A 24,540-nucleotide genomic window follows, 5' to 3' on the forward strand; every position below is an offset into this window, starting at 1 on the left:
TTCCATACACCTCTCATCCACGTACCTGTCAATTTTTTTCTTAAATGTTAAAAGTGAGCCCGCATTTACCACTTCATTTGGCAGCTCATTCCACGCTCCCACACTCTCTGTGTGAAAAAGCCCACCCCCCCCATGTTCCCTTTAAACTTTTCCCCGTTCACCCTTAACCCATGTCCTCTGGTTTTTTTCTCCCCTATGCTCATGGGAAAAGGCCTGCTTGCATTCACTCTATCTATACCCATCATAATCTTATATACCTCTATCAAATCTCCCCTCATTCTTCTACGCTCCAAGGAATAAAGTCCTAACCTATTCAGCCTTTCTCTGTAACTCTGTCACTTTTTCTTGTGGGCATTTACAGTAAATAAAAAGAAACACAATAGAATCAATGAAAAGGTGCACGCTAGCAAAGATGGGCCAACGAGCAATGCATACAAAACGCTGCAGGAACCCAGCAGGCCAGGCAGCATCTGTCAAAAAGAGTACAGTTGACGTTCTGGGCCAAGACCCTTCAGCATGTTGGAAATCAAACAACCAATGTGCAACATATTGTGCAAATCCTGATGGATGAGCTTGTCATTGTGGAACCGAAGGCTTCTGTATCTCCTTCCCGACGGCAGCAGTGAGAAGAGAGCATGGCCTGGGTGGTGGCAGTCTTGAGGATGCGGCTTTCCTGTGTTAGTGCTCCTTGTCGATGTGCTCAGTGGTAGGGAGGGCTTTGCCTGCGCTGGATAGAAATTCGTTGTGGAAAGTTTTTCAGAACCCGTGAAATGTTTTAACTTTGTATTTATCCTGAAGAATAAGGATGCACAAAGGGCCCGGCTGTGTGCAGCTGTAGAGGGTTTTATGCTAATAGATTACAACGTGGGACAGCAGTGTTATTGTGTGAAATTTTATTAATTGAGATACAGTGTGGAATAGGCCCGTCTGGCCCTCCAAGCCATGCCACCCAGCAACCCTAGCCCAATCATGGGAAAGTTTACAATGATCAATTAACCAAATTCCTACAGATGTATTGTGGAGAACAGTACCACACTACTTTTTTTTGTTTCTTCTTGTTTTGCGCTACTTATTTAATTTAACTATTGTAGGTACATTCATGTGTGTGTGTGTGTGTGTGTGTGTGTGTGTGTATATATATAATGCATATAATAGATCTATAATATATGTATGTATTTACTGTAATTCAGTTTCTTTTAAACAAATTTCATGACATACAGTGACATGCAAAAGTTTGTGCACCTCTAGTCAAAATTTTTGTTAATGTGAATAGCTAAGCGAATAAAAGATTACCTGATTTCCAAAAGGCATAAAGTTAAAGATGACACATTTCTTAAACATTTTAAGCAAGATTACTTTTTTATTTCCATCTTTTACAGTTTCAAAATAACAAAAAAGGAAAAGGGCCCGAAGCAAAAGTTTGGGCACCCTGCATGGTCAGTACTTAGTAACACCCACTTTGGCAAGTATCACAGCTTGTAAATGCTTTCTGTAGAGTCTTTCAATTCTTGTTTGGGGGATTTTTGCCCATTATTCATTGCAAAAGGCTTCTAGTTCTGTGAGATTCTTGGGCCGTCTTGCATGCACTGCTCTTCTGAGGTCTATCCACAGATGTTTAGGTCAGGGGCCTGTGAGGGCCATAGCAAAACCTTCAGCTTGCACCTCTTGAGGTAGTCCATTGTGGATTTTGAGGTGTGTTTAGGATCATTATCCTATTGTAGAATCCATCCTCTTTTCATCTTCAGCTTTTTTACAGACGGTGTGATGTTTGCTTCCAGAATTTGCTGGTATTTAATTGAATTCATTCTTCCCTCTACCAATAAATGTTCCCTGTGCCACTGGCTGCAACACAAGCCCAAAGCATGATTGATCCACCTCCGTGCTTAACATTTGCGGAGGTGTTCTTTTCATGAAATTCTGCACCCTTTTTTCTCCAAACATACCTTTGCTCATTGCGGCCAAAAAGTTCTATTTTAACTTCATCAGTCCATAGGACTTGCTTCTAAAATGCATCAGGTTTGTTTAAATGTTCCTTTACAAACTTCTGACGTTGAATTTTGTGATGAGGACGCAGGAAAGGTTTTCTTCTGATGACTCTTCCATGAAGGTCATATTTGTGCAGGTGTCGCTGCACAGTAGAACAGTGCACCACCACTCCAGAGTCTGCTAAGTCTTCCTGAAGGTCTTTTGCAGTCAAACGGGGGTTTTGATTTGCCTTTCTAGCAATCCTACGAGCAGTTCTCTCGGAAGGTTTTCTTGGTCTTCCAGACCTCAACTTGACTTCCACCGTTCCTGTTAACTGTCATTTCTTAATTACATTACGAACTGAAGAAACAGCTACCTGAAAACACTTTGCTATCTTCTTATAGCCTTCTCCTGCTTTGTGGGCATCATTTATTTTAATTTTCAGAGTGCTAGGCAGCTGCTTAGAAGAGCCCATGGCTGCTGATTGTTGGGACAAGGTTTGAGGAGTCAGAGTATTTATAAAGCTTTGAAGTTTGCATCACCTGGCCTTTCCTAATGCTGACTGTGAACAAGCCATAGCCCTAACAAGCTAATTAAGGTCTGAGACCTTGGTAAAAGTTATCTGAGAGCTCAAATCTCTTGGGGTGCTCAAACTTTTGCATGGAGCTCCTTTCCTTTTTTTCACTCTAAAATTGTACAAAACAAAAATAATACACTAATCTTGCTTAAAATGTGAAAAGAATGTCTCATCTTCAACTTTATGACTTTTGGAGATCAGTTCATCTTCTACTCACTTAACTATTCACAGTAACAGAAATTTTGACCGGGGTGCCCAAACTTTTGCATGCCACTGTGTGCTGGTGATATTAAACATGATTCTGATTTTGATACCCTACCAACTGGTGGGTCTTTGGGAGGAAACCGGAGCACCAGGAGAAAATCCACATGGTCACAGGGAGAGTATATAAACTTTTATAGGCAGCAGCTGGTAATGTGAAGCGTTGTGCTAACCATTATGCTATTATGCCACCCCAGTCTGTTGCAGGTGACTCTCTGGAGCTATTGACATAATGTGACCTATACCCATACATGGGAAAATATGATACATATACTGAGGTCTAGCTTTGATTTAGTGGAGATCTAATGTTCACATTAAAGTCCCAGTTAACTGTAAAAGATTTCTACTCCTGTAGTAATTTCTGTTAGCAAAGTAAATTGGATGAGTAGATTCTAAGCCTTGCCGTTTTGTCTGTCTAAAACTAATACTAACCACCAAGGTCATAAAAGGTGCCTGAAAAGGGTCATTAACCTCATGAAGGATCCCACCCACCCTGCTCAGGGACTGTTTGTCCCACTCCCATTAGGGAGGAGGCTACGTAACATCCATGGCAGGACCACCAGACTGAAAAACAGTTCCTTTCCCCAAGCAGCAAGGCTGATTGACACCTCCATCCATTAACCCCCTTCTCCACACCCCCCCAACCACCACCACTTTATCATTTCCTGTCAGTCACTGTACGTACAGACACTCCTGTGACCAGCGTTACTTTACGGACATACAATCAATCTATGCATATATAGTACAGGGTGGAGCACCTCTGCTCCATCTGCCAAAAGCGGAACTTACAAGGGGCTAAACATTTTAATTCCCGTTCCTTTTCCTGTTCGAACATGTCTGTCCATGGCCACTTCTTGTGCCAAGATAAGGCCACCCACAAGGTGGAGGAGCAACACTGTCCGGGTAGACACTAACCTGATGGCATGAATATCAATTTCTCCTGCTGGGGGAAAAAATTCCCTCCCTCTCACTCTCTTTTCTAATCCTCACTCTGGCGTCTAATCTCTTCTCACCTGCCTATCACCATCCTCTGGTGGTTCTCCTCCTTCCCTTTCTCCTCTGGTCCACTCTCCTCTCCTATCAGATTCCTTCCTCTCCAGTCCTTGATGCTTCCCACCCACCTGACTTCACCCATCACCTCCTAGCTATCCTCTTTCTCCTCCGCCCTCCCCACCTTTTTTGTTTTGACATGTTCCCTCTTCCTTTCCAGTCCTGAAGAAGTGTCTCGGCCTGAAACATCAACTGTTTATTCCCCTCCATAGATGCTGCCTGACCTGCTGAGTTCCCGAGCATTTTATATGTTTTGCTTTGGATTTCCAGCATCTGCAGATTTTCCCATGTTATTATATTTAATAGTTTTAAAAAATTATTATTGTGTTCTTTATCTTGTGTTATTTTTATGCTGCACCAGCCCTGGAGTAATAATTATTTTGTTCTCCTTTACATTTGTCGACTGGAAATGACATTAAACAGCCTTGAGTCTCGGTGAATATTGGTAGTTCGGGTTGGGGCGTTTGACGTTGGGCATTCACCGAGCTTGGCAACTAGCTTGTAGATGGTTCATCACCGGTCAGGTGACATCCTCAGTGAGCAGATATTGGTGTATCTCTCTGGGAGTGCTCAAGTTCATATAGACACCACCCCCTCCATTTGTTTGCCTCGATCCTGATTGGCTACCCCTTCAGTTGACTTTCTGATAACTCTGTAGACAAACATATTGAAATAAGAGAGCATTGGAAGAGCCAATAGCCAAGAAACGCGAGCCAATAGAATTCCAAGGTCAATAGAAGGAGTAACCAATCAGGACCAAAGGCAGGCAAACAGGGGCTACGTAAACACAAGCACTCCCAGAGAGAAACACCAAAAACTCTGCACTGAAGATGTCACTTTGAAACGTCTGCAAGCTAATTGCCAAGCTCGGCAATCACTGCAACGTCAAATCTTGAATCTTAAATCATTGCAGAACAAGTCCCATTTATGTCAGCTCTTTCATGACCTTAGATTATCTCAAGGATTGATAGTTAATGTGGAAAGTGATCATAGCAGTCATTTTGCCCATAGCAAGTTTCCACAAATAGTGGATGGTTATTTGATCATTAGATTGTACTGATGGAGATTGGCCAGGACATTAGGAGTAATATCTAACTTGTCTTCAAAGTAGTGTGGTGGTCCATCCTTTACCTGCACCTCAGACAGTCAAAATTATAGGCTTAACATCTCATCTGGAAATCTGCACCTCTGACAGCATGGAGGGATAACAGCTGTTTTGTTCATGCTCGGGTCCATTAAGTGGAACTTCTATGGTTCAATCTTTCCATTTGATATCAGAGAAGTTTTACACCATACAACCTGACATTCTTACTCTTCACACACATCCACAAAACAGAATAAAACCCCAATAAGTGAATGACAGAGAAACATTAGAACCTCAAAAACCCCCCTTAAACCAAATGCTTTGCTTCGTAAATCTCCGTTAGAGGCAGGATTATGACGTGCCCTTGAATCCCATGTCAAATTTAATCTTCTGATGAAAAATTGAAGAAAAAATGTTTTCCAAAATTGCTTGTTTTTTTTTTGTATTGACTGTGTGCTAGTAACAGTTTTTGAACATTTATTCTCTATGTGAATCTCTTTTCTCTGGAGAGAATTTTTATTAATTTTCACTATGTGCTCAGACCAGGTCTTGAAACATCTTGGAATTAAATGTGCCATAAGAACAAGGAGCAAAATTAGGCCATTCAGCCCATTGAGTCTGCTCTACAATTCCATCATGACTGATTTATTATCCTTCTCACCTGCCTTCACCCTGTAACCTTTGACACAGTAACTAATCAAGAACCTTTCAATTTCAGCCTTAAATATACCCAGTGACTTGCCCTCCACAGCCATCTGTGACAACGAATTCCACAGATTCAACATTTTGGCTCCTCATTTCAGTTCTAAATGGACATTGCTCTATTTTGAGGCTGTGCTCTCTGGTCTTAGACTCAACCACTATAGGAAACATCCCCTCCACCTCCACTCTGCCTAGGCATTTCAGTATTTGATAGGTTTCAATGAAATTCCCCCTCATTCTTCTAAACTTCAGTGAGTACAGGCCCTGAGCCATCAAGCAGTCCTCTGAATGACGACCCTTTCATTCCCAAGCTTATTCTCGTGATCCTCCTCTGGACCGTCTCCGATACCAGCACATCCTTTTTCACATAAGGGGCCTAACACTGCTCTCAATACTCCAAGTGACCACTGCCTTATGAAGCCTCAGCAATATATCCTTGCTTTAATACTCCAGTCCTTTGAAAATGAAAGCTAAGATTGCATCTGCCTTCCTCACCACAGCCTCACCTTTAGGGAATCCTCCATCTGGACTCCCAAGTCTCTTTGCACCTTTGATTTCTGAATTTTCTCCCCACTTAGAAAATAGTCTATGCCTCTATTCATTCTAAAGTGCATGATCCTACAAGATATTCTATCTACCACTTCTTTGCCCATTTTGTTAATCTGTCCAAGTCCTTCTGCAGACTCCCTGCTTCCTCAACACTACTTGTCCCCCTCCGCTTATCTTTGTTTCATCTGCAAACTTGGTCACAGAGCCATCAATTCTATCATTCAAATTATGGACATATAACGTGAAAAGAAGTCTTCCTAACACCGACCCCTACAGTACACTGGAAGTCACTGACACTCAATCAGAAAAAGCCTCCTTTATTCCCACTCTTTGTCTCCTGCCAGTCAGCCAAACTTCTATTCTTTCAATTGTTCTTGCCAGGCATATTTGAATTATATTTGTATTGCCTGTGTACAGGGAACCACCTATACCACTAATTTGTGACTCGTCTTCAGGTTTAATTCCCAGTGTTTTCACCTTTGGTGTTCTCTGTTTGGAGTCTTTGCTCTTCCTCACTGATCTCAATTTACGCATGAAATTGTATCTGAGATAATCAGGGGATTCTTTAGGAAATCTGGAGATGGCAATTGGCAGGAAGTTATGGCAAATCTTAGGAGAAACAGTTCTGCCAGGTGTAGTAGTTAAGCCACACGCAAAGGTCAGGAGCTGGGCTTCGTTGTCGGAGGCTATTGATGTGCTCACCATTGGGAGCATTTAATAGATAGTAGGTGCTTGTCCTCCATTACTACCCCCAGCTATGACAACCTCCAGGAACCGCAGTCAGTGCAGGTTGAGATTTTGTGTAATTGTCCCATCAATGTTTAATTTCCATTCTGAGATACAATCCTAATGTGTTTATGCTGTCAGGGTACTTGTCAAACTCAGGAAAATTATGTGATCATAGCATAGGTCATAGAACTAGTGGCACTTTGTTGAATGTATGCATTGGAATATGACCCGGATTTGGTATCGGTGTTGGTTTCTTGTCAAGTGTACTGAGAAGCAGTGAACTCACTACACAGTGCATTGAGCTCGAATAAGGTAGAACCCTAACAATGCAGAATAAGGTGAAAAAGCCGACTGGTGGTGTGGTGGCATACACACCGGGCTTTGAGGTGAGTGATCGTGGGTTTGAACCCAGCTTGCTTCTTCCCCCCCTTTCCCATCCATGCTGGGCTGAACGTCGAGCTAGCAAGTCGGCCTTGTAAAAAACCAGACGAATGCTAAAGAAATGGCAAGGTTGCCACCCGATGTGCCACGAGGTGCGATGAGAAACAAGAATAAAATAGAAACATAGAAGATAGGTGCAGGAGTAGGCCACTTGGCCCTTCCAGCCTGCACCGCCATTTATTATGATCATGGCTGATCATCCAACTCAGAACCCCGCCCCAGCCTTCCCTCCATACCCCCTGACCCCCGTAGCCACAAGGGCCATATCTAACTCCCTCTTAAATATAGCCAATGAACTGGCCTCAACTGTTACCTGTGGCAGAGAATTCCACAGATTCACCACTCTCTGTGTGAAGAAGATTTTCCTAATCTCGGTCCTAAAAGGCTTCCCCTTTATCCTGAAACTGTGACCCCTTGTTCTGGACTTCCCCAACATCGGGAACAATCTTCCTGCATCTAGCCTGTCCAATCCCTTTAGGATTTTATACTTTTCAATCAGATCCCCCCTCAATCTTCTAAATTCCAACGAGTACAAGCCCAGTTCATCCAGTCTTCCTTCATATGAAAGTCCTGCCATCCCAGGAATCAATCTGGTGAACCTTCTTTGTACTCCCTCTATGGCAAGGATGTCTTTCCTCAGATTAGGGGACCAAAACTGCACACAATACTCCAGGTGTGGTCTCACCAAGGCCTTGTACAACTGCAGTAGTACCTCCCTGCTCCTGTACTCAAATCCTCTCGCTATAAATGTAAAAGCTACTAAAAGAGTGCAGTGCAGGTAAGCAATAGAGGGCAAGATCATAATGAAGTAGGTTTTGAGGCCAAGAATCTATCTTGTTGTACAAGAGATCCATTCAAGAGTCTGATAATAGTGGAGTAGGAGATGCCCCTGAGCCATGCTTTCAGGCTTTTGTATCTTAAGCCAGGTGGAATGGGGAGAAGAGAAAATGCCTGGAGTGGATGGGGTCTTTGATGATGCTCGATCCTTTACTGAAGCAGCAAGAAGTGCTGACAGGGTCTGTGGAGGGGAGGCTGGATTTTCTGATCTGCTGATTTGTGTCCACGACTCTGCAGTTTCTTGTGGTCTCTGGCAGAGCATTTAGCATACTAAGCTGTTACCTGTCCAGACAGAATGCTTTCTATGGTGCATCAATAAAAATTGGTAGGAGTTAATGGAGACATTTGAGTTCTTTCACTTTAACTTATAGTTCTGGATGGGGAAGTTTTTAGATATTATTAGTTTTCAGCAAAATTGTTCACAAGTATAAAACCTGAGTCAACAGATGTACCAACCTTTGGTGTATAGGGTGCATTTAAACGAAAATGTGCAGTAATACAGATAAGATATAGGAGTAGAATTGAGCCATTCGGCCCATCGAGTCTGCTCTGCCATTTCATCATGGCTGATCCACTTTCCCTCTTAACCCCAATCTCCTGCCTTCTCCCCGTATCCCTTCATGTCCTGAATAATCAAGCATTTATCAAAACTCCACAGATTTGCTATTTTCTGGCTAAAGAAATTCCTCATCTCCATTCTGAAAGGATGCCCTTCTATTCTGAGGCTTGTGTCCTCTGGCTGTAGACTCCCCCACCATAGGAAACATCCTCTCCTTGACTAATCAAGAGTCTATCTAAACTTGTACACCTGCTCACTAATACACATATCTAATCAGCCAATCATGTGGAGCAACTTGGTGCATAAAAAACTTGTGGTCATGGTCAAGAGGTTCACTTATTTTTCAGACCAAACCAAACCATTTTTCAGGCCCACCGGTCCTCCAGGTTTGGGAGTTCAGTTTAGGGCTTAACAACCCTGACTGGTCAAACAAAATTGTTACAGAAGCAACAATGAGGAATCCTTCTACATCTGTATTCCTGAGTCCCCACCGGGACTTGCATGACTGGCAGTGTTCAGGATTTCCTTCATCATTTCAGTAGTTTGGCTTTCACTACTGTCAGAGATGGAGGACCTTCATTGCTGGCCTAAATGCCAACAGTTGGTGTAAGACAAAGGAATAAAAAATGGTGCTTATGAAAAACCCATCACTTTTATAGCTAAGGGAAATTTCTTAAATAGAAATGAATTAGCTAGCAGGCTACATAATTAAAACAGTTACATCACGTGGGTAATGTGCTAATACTTAGCCAATGAAAAATGAGGAAGATCATAAACTGTTAGTTTAGCTGCTATATGGCTTTCTGCCAGTGAGTGTGAGAAATACACGAGTTTGTTAAAAACTACAAATCTTACAAAAAGTATTAAATAAAAAAGACAGCAGTTTCTAACGTTGCCTTTATATAGGTTTAAGTTTCACCTCTCGGAGGCAACCCCACAGCTGTAATTGGAGACTTCATTTCAAGGGCTGATGAATGCATACACAAGATACCTGATCTCTAATTCTGGAAGTTCATAACATTGGAAGTGTTATTAATGGACCAAGAAAAAACGCATGATGTGACATACCTGTGTAGGTCTCACAGCCACACTATTTGTTAAATTATATTCTTAATCCTGCCTCATTCTGTGTGGGAAAGCACTCACCGCACTTTTAAAAGAAAAGGAATAATTTCTGTGGAAGTTATTGTTGCTTCAGGGGTATGGACTTGTACCACACTATTAGAACAGGCTTTGCAGGATTGGTAACTTCAGAGCCTGTGGTCGTAAAGTAAAAGTTATATAGTTTTAATATATATAACCTTCTGAGAGATAGTTTAACAGTGCAACATGCACTTGGTTAGTAGATTAAGATTAGCTTCATTTGTCACATGTATGTACATCAAAACATCTATGTGAAACTACAACCCAAGGAATTTCTTTCTCCATATCCATTTATGTCAGGACTGGCAGAGAATGGAGGGATTTGGACCATGTACAGGCCTGTGTAAAGGGCCACATCTACTTAGTGGGCAGCATGGTAACGTTGTAGTTAGCATACAATGCATCATCTATTTCAATGACCAACCCAGTCCGAGGAAGTGCTGGGGGCAGCCTGCAAGTGTTGCCACGCTTCCGGCGCCTAGTATAGCATGCCCACAATTAATTAACGTTACCCTTAACCTATATGTCTGTGGAATATGAGTAGAAACTGGAGCACCTGGAGGAAACCCGCCTGGTCACTGGGTGAACGTGCAAACTCCTTAGACAGCCGTGGGAATTGAACTCTGATTGCTGGTGCTGTAGAGTGTTACCCTAACCACTGCACTACCATGCCATCCACTAAATAGATGTGGTCGTCCTCCGTTGGCCGACGTCAATCATGGATGTTACATCCTAGCTATCTACGTTGCTGGTGCAGCACTGTCTGTGACTAATAAGACGAAAGCAAGAGTGGCAGTCTCTTTTGCAGAGGTCACATCTGTAAGTGGTCTCGGCTCTGCTGCAGATGCAGTGTTCCTTCCTATGGGCCCATTTGTCTTCAGCTGCTTTCAGGATTATTTCCCTCACCTGACTTACACTGTTGTTTCAGGATGCTTCTCCATCTGGTGCGATCAGCTGCAAGTTCCTCCCAGGACTCACTGTTGATGTCCAATACCTTCATATCCCGCTTGCAGACATCCTTGTAGCACAGTTGTGGGCAGCCAGTGATTCTCTTTCCTGAAGCCAGTTCACCATAGAGGATGGACAGACATGGCCCAGTCAGTGCAGCCTACACACTTAGGAGGCCGGTATGAGAGAGAACCTCAGCATTGGGTGCTCTCTCTCTCCAGGAGATGCCCAAGATGTGATGAAGGCGCCTTAAGTGGAATGTGCTGAACCTTCTCTCCTGCTTAGGTGTGTTGTCTTGCTGCCGAACAGCATTGTAATGCAAGCATTATACACTGCCATCTTTGTTTTACTAAGAGTTTGGAGTTTTTCCAGACTCACGTGGTGATGCAGGCAAGAGTTGTTGCAACCTCCCCAATGCGCTTGTTGATGTCTGAGTCCACGGAGAGGTTGTCACTGATGATGAACCCCAGCTATGTGAACTGATGAGCAAGCGATCCATCAAGCTCTGGAGGTGCTGCCGAGCATGCCACAGTCTGGATGTCTTCACTGAACCGCATCCAGTACTTGTTGGCGCAGTGACTGGCAGTCCAGTGAACTTAATTTCTAGCAGCCCTGAGGATCTGTAGGTTCCTCTCAGTTAGTGAACACTGATACTAGGCTAGGGCAGCACGTTTGGCTTCAATAACAGGGGTCATCTTGTTGGATTTGGCTTTGGTTTTCAGAGTTTTCCCGAAGGTAGCTCAGGCTGTGCTGTAGATCGTAGTCCACTGAAGTTCCCACTTCTGTGGTGACAAGGCTGCTAGGCGCTCAATTCTTTCTTGAAGGACTAAGCAAACTGCTCCAGCAAGTCTGAGTGAGACATCTTGCTGACATCAATGGGAAGGTTCCCTCCTTGTTTAACGTGATGAAATTTCTTTGATTGCAGCACACCAGTGAGTGTTGTGTCGCAGTCTTTGTCATGGTAGTGTAACCCTCAGATTGGGCTGGCGGCGTTAGTCTAGGGAAGACAGTCTCTGGCCCCGCCAAACTTGTGAAATCTCGTTTGTGTGGATGCTGCATGATGTGCTCTCCTGTTACAAATCTGTACCATGAAATAATCAGACAGTACACCATATGCAATTAAATGATTGAGCTTTATAATTCTTAATTTGACTATAGGGTTAGTAAAGAAAACAAAAAAAAAGGCCCATTTTAATGAAACAGTCTAATGAGCATGTTGGAGCTCACGGTTTTCTCATCTGCTAGTTCTCCAACGATTTCCCCCCGGGCTTCATCGACTCTCAGCTCCATTCCAAGTCCACTCCGTCCTGCAGTCTATGACCTCTCTGTTCCGGCATCTTCTGCCGAATAAAAGACCGCAAATACCTCGCTCCCGGGCACACAAGAAAGAAAACACTCCCCTCATTGGACAGCGCACATTCCAAAGCCCCCATCATCTCTAGTCATAACTCGAACACTGTTGCTTACAGAGAAACCATGACACTAGCAGTGAAACCTTTCCCAGGGCGCTACAGTAGGAGTGTGCAAAAAAGCACGCTGTCGAGGAAGGTGCGTCTGACCAGGATTGTGTCCAGCCCGGTGCCAGTATCTGGAGCGAGGGTGTCTCCAGGAAACCTTGTGTTGAATTTTGATCTGGAGATATGCCACCAAGTAGTATCTTAGTGAAATATTCAATGTTCAAAATAAAGTACACGTATGTCACCATATACAATCACGAGATTCATTTTCTTGTAGATGTACATGACCAATCTATAGAAAAATAATTATAACAGAATCAACTAAAGACCGCCCAGCTAGAGTATTTAACCAGAGTGGAGAAGACAACAAACTGAGCAAATGCAAAAAGAAATAATAATAATAATTTCTTACTCGGGAACATGAGATGAAGAGTCATTGAAAGTGAGCCCATTGGTTGTGGGAACATTTTAATGATGGGCCAAGTGAAGTTTGCTCACGAGCCTGATGGTTGAGGTGGTGCAAGTCCTGAGGCTCTTGTACCTTCTTCCTGATGCCAGCAGCGAGAAGAGAACGTGTCGTGTGTGGTGGGGGACTTTGATGTTATCCTGCGGCAGCATTTCATGTAGATGTGCTCAATGGTTCGGAGGGCTTTACCCATGATAGACTGGGCCATAAATATTCCAAGGTGCCTCAATTGATACGTATGAGCCATACTGGGAGAAATTACAGTAGATGACTAAAATCTTAGAGGTGAGGGGTTTTGAAGTGCAATGTAAAGAGGAAGAGTTTTGTGGTGGGGGATGCTGGGGTTGACAGTTCCACACAGCTTAAACACTTGACTGGTGAAAACACGGCAGACAGGGCTGGATCAATTAAATATAACAAATGCCTTGTCAATGCCAAACCTCTGGGAGCAGTGCTTTTGTTAAATGCTCAGAGAAAACTGCCTGGCAGGTGTCCCAGTAGTGTATTAGTGTGAGGTATTAACTTCAATTTAATCAAAGATTATAGGTAGTGTTTTTTGTCCATGAAAACTGGTGAGTTAGGAGCTGTTTGCATTGGAATGGCATTAAGCTGTGTTGCATTGCTTCTGTGCTAAAGTGCTCTACGACTGATTCCGAATGGCAACTGAATCTTGCCTAGGTGGAAATAATTTTATCAATTTTATCATCATCATGTGCCATGTCGTCTGATGTGGGTGACCGTGGTCTTCTGACCATGATTGTTCTTGACAAATTTTTCTATAGAAGTGGTTTGCTATTGCCTCTTATGTTGGCTTTGAGAGTCAGAATAAAACTATGGCCGTGTGGGTCCCTGCAGCACCCAGTGACCCTGTGACCTCTGTCTTGGAGGCCGACGTCAGAACATCTTTCAAGAGGGTGAACCCTTGCAGTGTGACAGGCTCCAATGGAGCACCTGGTGAGGCAGTGAAAACCTGTCCCAACCAACTGGTGGGGGTGTTCAAAGACGTTTTCAGTCTCTCATTACTACAGTTGGAAGTTCCCACCTGCTTCAAAAGAGCAATAATTATACCCAAGATGAGCAGGGTGAGCTGCCTTAATGACTATCATCAGGTAGCCACGCACGAGGAATTCTGCAGATGCTGGAAATTCAAACAACACACATCAAAGTTGCTGGTGAACGCAGCAGACCAGGCAGCATCTCTAGGAAGAGGTACAGTAGACGTTTCAGGCCGAGACCCTTTGTCAGGACACCTGTGACCTCTGTCTTGGACCCTGACGAAGGGTCTCGGCCCGAAACGTCGATCATCAGGTAGCACTCACATCTACAATGGTGAAGTGCTTTGAGACGTCTTAGCAAGGACCTGGGCAGACTCCAATTAGCCTGTCACCACAACAGGTCTATGGTGCACATATGGCGATTTCTGAGTGGACATTGAACCCATGAACATGACCTCAATAAATTTCTATTTTTGCAGTACTTATTTAATTTAACTATTTTAAATATATACATATATATATATATTATGTGTATTTATGTGTGTGTGTGTGTATATGTGTGTGTATATATATATATACTTGTGATATGCACCTGCTGTTCATACGACCATCCACCACCTGCTTCCATGACTTCAGTGGTTCCATTTAATATCAGAGAATGTATACAATATACAACCTGAAATTCTTACTTTTATTACTCTTCGCAGACATCCTCGAAACAGAAGTAAAAACCTCAAAAACCCTGATGGGTGAGGGTGGGGGGGTTGCTAGGCAGGTACTACACCTTGCCCAAGGGTCACCTGCAGGCTAGTGGAGAGAAGGAGAGATGTATGTCCACCTCACCAGCCTACATAGTGCAGAAAAGGCTCTTGGCTTGTTTCCTTTGCTGTGATATAAACAAAGGGCTCAGTAACCCTCAAAGCACGTGATGCTCTGGTAATTTTGAATGATTATAAGGCTGAGAAGAAGTGCTAGTTGACATTGTATAGCCAGTTGCCAGTGTCCGGCTGGATAATTGGCGCCTCTCCGAGTCCAAACATTGGTGGTGCTGATCCAGAATTAGATAATGTGAGAAAGGGTTCTGTGGGAGGCCTTTCAGTGGTACTGGATACAAACAATTTGAACCTTGCACTCAACGTCAGTAAGACCAAAGATCTGATTGTGGACTTCAGAAATAGTAAGCCGAGGGAACACACACTAATCCTCATTGAGGGATCAGAAGTGGAGAGAGTGAGCAATTTCAGTTCCTGGATGTCAGTATCTCTCAGGTTCTAATTTCGTCCCAACATAATAATGCAGCTATAAAGAAGGCAAGACAGCGGCTATATTTCATTAGAAGTTTGCGGAGATTTAGTATGTCACCAAAAACACACGCAAATTTCTACACATGTACCATGGAGAGCATTCTGACCGCCTGCATCACCGTCTGGTATGGGGGGCGGGGGGCTACTGCACAGGATCAAAATAAGCTGCAGAGAGTTGCAAAATTAATCAGTTCCATCATGGGCACTAGCCTTCATAGTATCCAGGACATCCTCAAGGAGGAGTGCCTCAAAAAGATGGCATCCATCATTAAGGACTCTCACCACCCAGGACGTGCCCTCTTCTCATTGTTACCATCAGGAAGGAGATACAGGAGTCTGAAGGCACACACGCAGCGATTCAGGAACAGCTTCTTCCCCTCTGCCATCCCATTTCTGAATGGACATTGAACCATGAACCCTACCTCATTACTTTCTTATTTCTGTTTTTGCACTACTTATTTAATTTAGCTATTTTATATATATATGTACTTACTGTAATTCAGGTTTTTTCTATATTTATTCGTATTGAATTGTACTACTGCCACAAAGTTAACAAATTTCATGACATATGCCAGTCATGTTAAACCTAATTTTGATTCTGATTAGCAGCCTGAAGTCTGAATAAAAAAGCCACTTGATGATTATAGCATTTTACCTTGTGTGAAATTCTTGCATTGCTTTGAAATTTTGATTTGGGCAGATTGGTTCTGGGGCCTGCAGTCAGTGAACAACAAAACACTAAATTGAACTGAACTGACCTAAACTGAACATTCCTAGACTGTTTCAATGACTCTGTGGTTTGATGTTATACATTTTGTGGTTTTGCTTGTTTTTTTTTCCCTGTTTGCACGCTTTGTCCTTTTTATTTGGCCTGTTGGGTCTTCGATTTGTTTTTTTTTTGCTTTATTTTGTGGTTGTCTGTGGGGGAGACAAATTTCAGGGGTGTATACTGTATACACACCCTGATAATAAAAGTACTTTTGAACTTTTAAAGTCTGGTGTTACTGTTGTTATGGTGTCTGTGCTGGTATATGGGGGTGAGATGATTATTGCTTAATGCACGACCAGTTCAGCCACAGCTGACTTGAGCCTCAGACACAGATTCCGATTCAAATTTACTTATCGCATGTACATCAAAGCATACAGTGAAATGTGTTTTTTGCGTTAAGAACCCAAGGATGTTCTGGGGATGGGGGTGGACAATCTATGGACTCACTTTCAAGGACTCTTCATCTCATGTTCTCAATATTTGTTCCTTATTTATTTATTATTTTTCTTTCTTTTTGTTTTGTACAGTTTTTTGCACACTGATTGGTGCAGTCCTTCATTGATTCTGTTATGGTTATTATTCTGTTGCAGATTTATTACTTCAAGCAAACGCATCTCAAAATTGTATATGGTAACATATATGTACTTTGATAATAAATTTGCTTTGAACACAAGCAGCAACAGCACTAAAACTGTGCGCAGTTTTGGTCACCTACCTACAGGAAAAATGTAAATATGATTGAAAGAGTACAGAGAAATTTTACAAGGATATTGCCGGGTCTGGAACACTTGAGTTATAAGGAAAGGTTCTCTTGGGTTTCTTTGATTTGTGGCTGCCTGTAAGGAAAAGAATCCCTATACTGTATACTGTACATACTTTGTTAATAAATATACTTTGAACTTTGAAGGGTAATGATGGTCAGGTGTTGTGTACATAGCTATAGCCTATCACAGACAATACTTGAAGACAGATACAGCACAATGCCATCTAACCTTGAGAGCAAACAGGTGGGTTTCAGTCAGAGGTAAAAAAAATCGGTGAGATTTATTATGACATTCTGTTTGCCTTTGGAAAAAAAAAATTGCACAAAGTAAGCATTACGCAGTGGGATGTCAGACAGGTGGAAGGCGTTGACTATAAACCGATTATGACGACTGTGAGTGGTGGGGTGGGATTGCGTCTCTACCAAAGGAGGTGTAAGACTCTCCTTCCCTCCACTAGCCTGTAGGTTACCCTGGGCAAGGTGTGGCACCTGCTTAGCCCTGCACCCTGACAGTGTGAGGTTATGAGACCACTGATGCCAGGCAGACAACCTCTGAAGAGTATTGGTAATGACTGGGGTCACCCGTCTTGTAAGGACACTGCCCAGAAGAGGGCAATGGCAAAGCAGTTCTGTAGAAAAATTTGGCCAGAACAATCATGGTCATGGGACCATGATCGCCCACAGCATACGGCACAGCAGGTAATGATGGTGATGATGAGCACTGAAAACTAAAGATGGAAATGGTGAAATTCATAGAACGGTACAGCACAGGAACAGGCCCTTCAGCTTAGAATGTTGGGCTGAACCAGCTAAAAAGTAAATCAAAATACTCCAGAAACTAATCCCTCCTACCTACACAATGTCCATATTGCTCCATCTTCCTGACATCCATGTGCCTATCCAAACCTCTCTTAATAGCCTGTAATGTCTTTGCCTCTACCACCAGAGCAGCCAGTGCACTCCAGGTACCCACCACTCTCTGAGAAAAAAAAACTTGCCCCTCGCATTCCCTTTGAACCATGAAACAGTTCGATGAAACAAAATTATACAGTCCTTCTCAAAACAGTGCTCGCTGTCTTGCTTTGCTGTTAGAAGTTTCAGTGGAAGTTCTGTTGTGGTTAAACTTGAGCGTACTTGAAATTTAATATTTCTTATTTTGATCTGCAGGTTGCCACTGGCTGTGTTCTCTATTCCCGATTTGAATTTGACTAGAGTTTAGCATTTTTTACGGGCAGGTCTGTGCTCTTTATGATGCTGATTATTTCTCTTAGTGTACGCTTTGTGCAGATAATCCTCGGGGCTTGGGGGGGGGCGACATCTGTTTCTGTTATATACATTGTGGATGAAAGAACTTTGTTCTCTAATCATTTCCTTCTACAGGAGAATAAAGCAAAAAATAATCTGTTCAGTACAGAATTTCTGCAGTTTAGAATCTAGAAAGGTTAATTGAATCTGCAGAGATTCAGCATGACATCTAAAACTTTGACAAAGTCTGTAGATGTGTACTGGAGAGTGTATTGACTGGCTGCATCGCAGCTGGTATAGGAACTCTAATGTCCCTGAGACGAAAGTCCTACAGAAACTCATAGATTCAACGCAGTACATTATGGGTAAAACCCTCCCAAACACTGAGCACATCTGCACAAAATGCTGTCGTAGGAAAGCAGCATCCATCATCCGAGATCCTCACCACCCAGGCGGTGCTTTCTTCTCACTGCTGCCATCAGGTAAAAGGTACAAGAGCCTCAGGACTCGCACCTCCAGGTTCAGGAACAGTTACTACCCCTCAACCATCAGGCTGTTGAACAAAAGGGGATAACTGCACTCAGTTGCCCCATCATTTGAAATGTTCCCACAACCAATGATTTGGACTCTTTAAGGACTCTTTATCTCATGTTCTCGTAATTTATTACTATTTATTTATATTTGTATTTGCACAGTTTGTTGTCTTCTGCACTCTGGTTGATCTTTCATTAATCTTGTTAAAGTTACATTTCCATAGACTTGCTGAGTGTGCCCACAGAAAAATGAATCCCAGGGGTTTTTTTTGTGGTGACATGTACATACTTTGATAATAAAATTTACTTTGTACTTTGAATGGGGGAGAGGATCGATTTTCCATTCCCTCCACTCCTCTAGGCCGGCATGTGCCTGCATGCTGAATGCCTTTTCACCTTCATGAGGATAACGTGTGAGTGCAGTGAGGAAAAATGAGTGATCTGAAAATATTAAACACAGCTGCAAAGTGGTGGCCTGAAGCAGAAAAGGATTTAGACAGAGACTGCAATCTGGAATAAAGTACAAACTTCGGAGGGATTTTAAATTATTTTTATTTTTTACTTATGGGATGAGCCCTTTCGGTCCTTTGAGCTGAGCTGCCCAGCTATCCCCGATTTAACCCTATCCTGTTTACAAAGACCAATTAACCTACCATCTTTGGACTGTGGGAGGAAACCGGAAAACCTGGAGGAAACCCACACGGTCAAGGGAAAAATGTACAAACTCCTTACAGATAATGGCGGGAATTGAACCTGGGTCGCTGGTAGCGTAAAGTGTTGTGCTAAATTTTCAGCAGCATCACAGACAGCTCGGTACAGTGCATACAGAATATCAATTATTTGTAAACATATACATTTGGGGGTGGTGGTGGTAGCTCTCCTTTGTGTCCAGCGATGACAGGAGACCTGTGTGGGAGAGTATTTAAAAGGGAAAACCCTTTGCAGTGGGGCAGTTCCACTCTTTTGACCTCAGAAGTCCAAGTCCAGTGGTGTGAACATGTGTCACAAATTGGGATCTTTCTAGGTTGCTGTGGACGACCATGTTGTCTTCTGTGCCTTGTCATGCCCTTCGCCGTCCATGGAGCGTTGCAGAATGGCCTTCTGGCTGTTAGATCTCACTGTAGGTCTCATCTGCCCAGTCCGCCGGAGCTGGCTTTGCGTGCTGGGACAGATATGCCCCTATCTCACAGGGGATGAAGCCACTGGCTACCCTCACCTGGTTTAGCCGCCTGTCACAGTGGTGTACCGGGGTGTGGCTGCTGTCATATACAAACAGCTATTTGGAGCCACAGGTGGGGATCAAAGGTGAGAGAGCTGCCCAGGAATGAACACACAAGATCCTTTCACCAGAGGTGCTACCCCTCCCTGAACACCCCACACAGCTCGCAGTTGGGAGGGTAGAAAAGGTGAGAAAGTAAGACATGATTGAAGACAAGTGGAAGAGGTGGTCTGTAGAGTCCATTACTGAAGTAGCTTTATTGTTGTACAAGCAGACTCCACAATATAATGGTTGTAGGAAAGAAACTGCTCTTGAGCAACATCTATCTATTATATTAACTATTTGGTCTCACCCTATCAGAGGTATTCCATCTATCCAATAGATCAGAGGTTCCCAACCTATTTTTATGCCATGGACAAGGACCCTGGTGGCTGGGCACACCTGCTATAAATCCACTCCTCAGTACCCCCTTGGTCTCTTTCTTTCCCAGATCTGATGAAGAGTCTCAGAATTAAAAGGTAAATGTTGTTTTTTGTTGTGTATGTGGCCTGGTTACACAACAATGCTATTAATAAAAACGCCAGAGACAGGAGCTAAGTTTCATGGTTCTTTACTGGCAGAATCCGAGCTCGGCACACACGTACAGATCAATACGCGCCTAATAGCGCAAGCTTAATACGTGCCTAATAGTGCATGCAACGATGTGTCCCTACAACATAAAGTAGTCTCTTATTATACTGTAGGCCATATAGTACTGTCCTCTCCTTTTATCTTAATAGTGTATCAACTGTTTTTTTTACTGGGTCACTATGCTAAACAAATATGTCTATCCTTAATATACAAACACCTAACATTTGTTTACTTAGTAACTTAATAATATCAAATCATAATAAAATAACATAATAATATCAAATTATAACAAGCCTTTTTTTAACTTTTGGTCTAAGACCCATTTATAACTCAAGTCTCTGGGGGGGGGGGTTCTTCTCTGCCTCTCCGGGTAACGACTGTCAACAAATTTGTTTATTTTAATACAGATTTCCATATAGAAGTCATGAAAAGTTGACCTTTGAGCATAGGGAGTTAAGAAGATGTGCGCCTCCAACTTGCTAAGAGTTCTAGGCAGCAGATCGCCTCCGTATAATGAAGACTCCTCTGTGCAGCTGTCCTAGTTTTATTCCTATCTTTGTGCTATCACTTGTCTTCCTTACCCATATCTCATTTGTTTTAAATGAGCTAATTACACAGCCAATCTTCGTATTCTCCTTAGATTCCAAATAGATAGTCTGACCTTTATGATACCATCTCTTATCGTTATATATCTTTCCATCTTCTATTCGTGCTTCATATCTTTGTGCTGGTGATTCAGCAGGAGTGCTGGGAAGATGCTCAGGAGAAGACGGAGATGCTGGTCTTTTCGGAGATGTAAGCTTATTGAGAGTTTGCAGATCTTCCATTATCTGTTCATCTGTTAACAAGTAATTTAACTGTGCAGGTGCAGGTTTTCATCTTCTGTCTGTAATTGGAACAGGGTCATTATTGGCTTTACCTCCATAGAATCTCCTGTGAGTTCCAGTGTTAACCTCTCATTCTCAATCATCTTTTTCTTTTTTCTAACTCAATCTTTTTATCTTCAAATTCCTTCACTGCTGCTTTCTTCTCTTTAATATAATTCCTTCCCACTTGTTCCGTCTCCAGTTGCAGAAAAAGCTCTGCATTTCATATTCTTTCCTTGTATTGTTGATCTAGTTTCTTCATCCTTTTCTGATACTCCTGCAAAGTGCCTTCCTGTAACTGCTGTAGATGTCTTTTGAGAGATGTCAATTTCTCCTGGTACATCTGCTCTTTTATTTCCAGGTAGTCTTCATTCTCCTGCTTATTGGCAATATCTGTCTCCCTTGCATCCTCTGTATCTTCATCCAAGTCGCGGCCACGGATACTGCATTCATCCTCATCGTTGACGTTGTCTAGCTCCTCCTCATCTTTGTAATAATCGACAATGAATGAGAGGAGAGCTGCGGACATCTTCCCCGCTGAACTGCCCTCCTGTGTTGACACATCTAGTGCCTTGATGGTGTGTCAATCCAACTGGATTTTCCTGAGCCATTCCCGCCCCAGCAACAGTCGTCCTCCATTTTTCAGTACAGAGAGGTTCAGCTACTGTATTTTGTCTCCTTAGGTCACTGTCACTTTAATTTTGCCTTTGGGATGCACTTTCTGTCCTGTGTAAGTCTTTAGCAGTAGTTTAGTTCATTTCAGAGTTATGTGAGAAAACAGTCATTTGTAGTCATGTACAGAGATCACTGTTAAAGCTGAGCCTGTGTCCAACTCCATTTTCAGTCTCACGCCTGCCACTTGTGGAGTGATCCTTATTACTCTTTGATCATCTGTCTCTTTCATGGTGTGAAGTTGCAGACAAGACAATTCACTTTCGTCTGAGTCATTTTCATCAGAACTGCTTTCTTCCATACATTGTTGTATTTTCCTTTCTGGGGTTTCTTGTTTCTCTGTATTTTGTACTTTTTCTGCTGTTTACTAGCTTTGCATACTCTGCCAATGTGGCCCTGTTTGCCACAGTTTCTGCATTCTTTGTCTTTAAACCAACATGTGACCTGTTCCCACAACGGTAACATTTCTTTCCTTCATTCCTGTTCAGTGACATTTTATTTGTGGCATATTCCAGAGATTTTTGTTGTATCTTGGAAGCACACGATGCCACTGTTTCTGTTGATATTACAATGTTCAGCAATATAAGGTCTCGAATGCAAGGTATCTCTCACACAGAAGCTTCTTCTGTGTGGTTTCACAGTGCATGCCGCACACTAACCTGTCCCTCAATGCGTCCGCTAGACCAGCTCCAAATTGACAATGTTCTGATAATTTGCGCAATTCAGCACAATATTCAGAAATGCTTTCATTTTTGCTCTGATTCCAATTATAAAATTTAAATCTTTCAGCAATGACCAGTGGTTTGGGGTTTAAATGCTGTTGGAGAGTGCCTACTATTTGCTTGAACATTTTGTCAGCTGGCTTTTCAGGGGTTAACAAGCTCCGTAGCAGGCCGTATGTTTTTGCTCCCATAATACTGAGTAAGACGCTGGCTATCTTTTCATCCTTAACACCGTTAGCCTCACAATATAACTCCACTCTTTCAGTGTAAGTTGCCCTGTCTTCAATGCCACTATCAAATGCTGTAATGGTTCCAATCATCGCCATTTTTGTTATGTTAATTTAGCCCCGTTCTCCCCTTATTTTCCTTTTTGACTCGCGTGTCCTTTCTGCTGTGTGTGTGTTGCTCCTTTTTATCTCCCTTCTGAGGCAGGCAGATCCTCAGCCCCTGGGGGTCAGCGCCGGCTGTGGTCTCGGCTGGACGTGCTGTGGCTCTGACTGTGTCTCTTAGTCTCCCGCATGTGCACCCGCTTTCTTTCAGACTCGTGGCCTTGCTCTGCTTCCTTCTCCCGCTCCTTGGCTCGTTCCTTGCGCTCTTCTTCCGAGTGTCGTTATCAATTAAAACGCGGCGTTCTGATACGGTGTAGGTTCATTAACCTCATTGCCAATTTGTTGTGTATGTGGCCTGGTTACACAACAATGCTATTAATAAAAACACCAGAGACGGGAGCTAAGTTTCATGGTTCTTTACTGACAGAATCCGAACTCAGCACACACGTACAGATCAATACGCGCCTAATAGTGCATGCAACGACGTGTCCCTACAACATAAAGTAGTCCCTTATTATACTGTAGGCCATACAGTACATTTTTTTTGGTGTGTGCCTACGTGCGTGTGGGTCTGTGCGTGTGCGTGCTTGTGCGTCTGCATGTGCGTGTGTGCGTACGTCCGTGATGATGACTTTTTCATGGCTTTTACAAGGCGCAGATTGAGAGAGAGACTGTGTGGTGTGCCACTCCTCACACAGACATTTTTGCAGTATTTTTCCCTTTATTTTACGAAGTCGAGTTGCGATCTTGACACTCAACCCGGCACGGATGGAAAGCGTACTCGGGAGCAGACCCGACTGGTTTCGAACCTGGGAACCTCCGCTCCTGGGTCTGGCGCTGATGTCATTGCGCCACCAGCTGGCCCTTACAGTACATTTTTCTTTCCACAGTTGTTGCCAGACCCTGCTAAGTATATACAACATCTTCTGTTTTTATGACACTGGTAGATACGGGTAGGAAAATTGGCTAAGAACAATCATACAACATGGTGATGATGAGATAGTTCAAGGGTAAAAGCACCCAAAAGAGAAAGATTGTATTACAGGAATTTGGAAAGAGAAACCGCAGAAACTGCTGACTCATGAACACGTTCTGTTTGCTACAGCAAATTTTAATCCAAGATTAAAGGAAGCAAATTTATAACAGGCAACTATTTCAAGAATACAGCACAGCTTTAACTGGTTAAGCTAATTGTATTAGCTCCATTTGAATGCGATTTGATGCAGAACCATTTGGACATGGGTCAGTGGCTTGATGCTAGCCTTCTTTGGAATGACGGAAGAGATAGCACTACTCTGGGAGCCAAGTCCTCTGTTTAACTGATGAGCTAATACCAAATAACACTTCCTTTTAATCTGGTGTTCAGTTCACATTGAAAGACATTTTTGCAAAAGATACTCTCTGTGCATAGACCAGAAACTGCCTTTGGTTTGTCTAACATCTGGAGTGCAGCCTACCATAAACACAAGAGTTTCTGTGAATGCTGGAAGTCCAGAGCACTGGAGGAATTCATCAGGTCAGGCAGCATCCATGGAAATGAATAAATAGTTGACGTTTTGGGCCAATTCTCTTCTTCAGGACTGGAAAGAATACAATGGTGGGGAGGGGAAGGAGGCTAGCTGGAAGGTGATGGGTGAAGCCAGGTGGGTGGGAAAGGTAAAGGGCTGGAGAGGAAGGAATCTAATAGGACAAGAGAGTGGACCATAGGAGAACGGGAAGCAGAAG

The 24,540-nt window shown here is 43.0% G+C and overlaps 1 protein-coding gene across 8 annotated transcripts in view; it reads left to right on the top strand.

Annotated features, from left to right (window-relative positions):
* Positions 1–24,540, top strand: part of sipa1l3 (signal-induced proliferation-associated 1 like 3) — a 406,609-nt gene that overhangs the window by 84,071 nt on the left and 297,998 nt on the right. The window contains exon 3 of one of the 8 annotated variants that reach the window (XM_072274491.1): positions 17,767–17,834. The exons of the other annotated variants lie outside the window; for them this stretch is intronic. The gene's annotated coding sequence lies outside the window, so the exon portion shown is untranslated. The remainder of the gene's footprint in view (positions 1–17,766; positions 17,835–24,540) is intronic. 8 annotated transcript variants of the gene reach the window in all.

This window comes from Mobula birostris, chromosome 12, assembly GCF_030028105.1.
Source record: "Mobula birostris isolate sMobBir1 chromosome 12, sMobBir1.hap1, whole genome shotgun sequence".
NCBI lineage: Eukaryota > Metazoa > Chordata > Chondrichthyes > Myliobatiformes > Myliobatidae > Mobula > Mobula birostris.